This window comes from Lucilia cuprina, chromosome 4 (assembly GCF_022045245.1).
Source record: "Lucilia cuprina isolate Lc7/37 chromosome 4, ASM2204524v1, whole genome shotgun sequence".
In the NCBI taxonomy this organism is placed as follows: Eukaryota; Metazoa; Arthropoda; class Insecta; order Diptera; family Calliphoridae; genus Lucilia; species Lucilia cuprina.
In genome coordinates this window covers 11,398,369-11,401,491 of record NC_060952.1, presented here as the reverse complement: position 1 = coordinate 11,401,491, position 3,123 = coordinate 11,398,369, and positions in this window count along the sequence as shown.

Below are 3,123 nucleotides of genomic sequence, written 5' to 3'. Positions count from 1 at the left end.
ATAATTCAATAAACCGAAAAAGTTTTCTTAATGTGCTAAAAAAGTGCCATAAATACAGTTTTCTCCCTTTTATATCCAAAAAGGACTGAATTTTAAAAAAGTACGAAACAGGTTTCTCATAATCTTGAGAGATGTATTCAAAATATTTAGAAAAATTTTATTATGCTAATTAGTTCAGAAGTTATAAAAGGGCCAAAAAAGGTGCCAAAATCACCTTTGTTACACATTTTTACCCCTTAAAAGTATAAATTTCAAAAAAGTACCAGACACGTAGTAATACGGAAGCGATGGGAGAATTTATCAAAATTTGCTTAAAAATTAATATTTGATTAATCATTTTCTATAGATTAATAAATTTTTTCATCAAAAGATATTTGTATACAAGACGGCAAAATGTGAAAAAAGTCGAAATTTTCTCAATCACATCGAGGATTTGAGATATCGTGTCCTGAAATTTGTAAAAACGTAATTTGTTTACCTTTTTTGACAGCACCAAGACAATTTGATTTAAAAAATGCTACATATATGCCATCTAAAAGTCCATTCTGTTAGCTTTATTATAACGGTCTTAATATCTGACATATCTTTTGTATTCTTCGGGATTTCATTACCTTAATATTGAAATAGTGCATGAATTATAATGCTTTGTAAATAATGTTTATGACAAACAAACATTGGATCCACTGTCTGATACGACTCAACGATGATGATATCTCAGAAACTAAAGTAGGTTTTAGTTGAGGTGAAGATAACTAAAAGAAGAAAGAAGATATGTCAGCTGTTAGTCATTTATTTTTAAGTTATACAATGGAATATCAGATAGCTACATTTTCTATACAAACTTGGTGGTGCTGCTATAAAGTTTCAACAGGGGTCAAAAATTACACTTTTTTAAAACTTCACAGTACGAAATCCGCTATGCGATAGAGAAAATCTCATTCTTTAAAAAAGTATACTTTGGTCCCACGGTTTAAAATTGGTTGGCCTGTATTATCTAACAATGGAGAATTATTCACCTGATCGAACGAAATCTTTCTATAACTTAATAGCAAACAATCTACTTAAAATGTACCTTTTAATTATTCTCCCATCACACATGATATGTCGGCTGGTTCCAAAGACCCAGTCGTGTTGTAATTCGTTAAAAAGTATTTATAAAGTTATGTGGTCATAGCACACTGCCACTAATTAAAATACTAGTATGTATTCGTACGTAAAATATTTTAACAGGTTTTTTGTTTTTGTATCTTTTTATCACCTGCTGATGATTTAACAAATTGTTGATGTTGATACATCTTGGCAAACATGATGTTGAGCCAAATTTTATTTTTTGTAACGGAAACCCCTTGACTTTCTTGCTGGCTCCTGTAAGTCATGATGTAGTCGAAAATCGGAAGCAACAAATAAATTAAATTTGACGGAAGTATATGTATTTTCATTTTCTTTTCGTTTTTCTTAAACTCTTAAATATTTTTGTACAAATTAAACAAGTTTTTATTTAGATAAGTTTTTTTGTTTTTTTTGCCAAACATACAATTTATTTGAAATCAAACACTAAAGCGCTTTATAACTGGATGTAGTGTTTGTAAATTTGGAGAAAAAGTGATCAAAGAGTTTAAAGTCTAAGTGGAAAAGTAAGTTTTTGTTGACTCCATGTAAGTGTGTCTTAAAATCCTTTACACGTATTTCAACTTATTATGTCACAATGGTTTTTCCAATAAATTTATTTATAAATTTTCATTTGTGTCATTTTCTATATGTGTATGTATGTATTTCCTGTAATTTAATGCAAATTCGCTCACAATTTCCACAGTTAAAAGTCAATTTATAAGATTTAATAGATTTAATAGATTTAATAGTTAGTAATATTTTAGACAAATGTTATATTTATGACAGATAATATATTTATGGAGTTTGTTAATGCTTTCTTTATATATTGTTTAATACCTGTCATTACAGGTGACAGTCATGCCGAGTTTATATTTGTATAATTGACAAATTTGTCAATTTTAGTAAGGAAGATTGTTGTATATACAATATTTTAATTTGTTAATGTGAATTTTATAGAAAATTTGAGACAATTTTCTCGTTAAAGTTTCCACTAATATGAAAAAGTAACAATATTTATTACTATTAGAAGTAGTTTTATTATTGATTGTTTATTCTATTTATAAAATGCTCAAATAGAATATTGTATTGTCAAAGTAATAATAATAAATATTCAAATATTTCCTTTTCCATGATTTGCTTTAATACCAAAAATTTTCCTTTAATTTAATTTCTAAACTAATCGCTTTACTAACGACATTATATTCTAAAAGCTAAATATCGTTCATACAATTATAACAATAATGAATATTGGCTTAATTCATTTAAACGATTAACTTTTACATAAAATTGGATTAAGTAAAATACATAAATTAACACAAGCTAACTAACAAAATCATTTAGTGAAATAAATAATAAAATAAACACTTTGAATAAAATATGAAGTTGGGGAAAAATAAATTACTAAAATATTTAACAAACAAATGAAAAAAAAACTAAAACAAAAACCTCAATGGTCATTAGCCATGACAGCAGCAATGAATAAATAAATGTTTGACTTATTTCAGCAACTATGTATTGCTGTTTTTCAAATATACTCATACCTACTACTACCTTAAATACTATGTAAACTGAAACTGTCCGTCTGTCCCCAATATACATACATTTTATGCAGATTATTTTGTATGAATGACACAAAAACAAACCTTTTTAAACTAATTTTTAAAAAGGTTCACCAAATCAAGGGTCAAACTAATTAAAATGTATATGTATTTATCTTTAATAAGATTTTGTTTAATTTTTAAAAACACATAAATTTCCCGTGAATTATTAATTATCAAACAATAAATCACAAAAAAAAAAAAATATGAGAAACATATTGAAAAATTCTACATAGTTTTTAATGAGAAATTATAATAACTAAAGATATTCTAGTGCGTTTAGTGTTAATTAATTATTTGATAAAAAATAATTCAATAAGTTAATGTTAAAAACAATTTACACAATTGCAATTAACATTTGTATATAGATATGTACATAATGCACAGTGGGTCTCACTATAGACTATAGGCTATA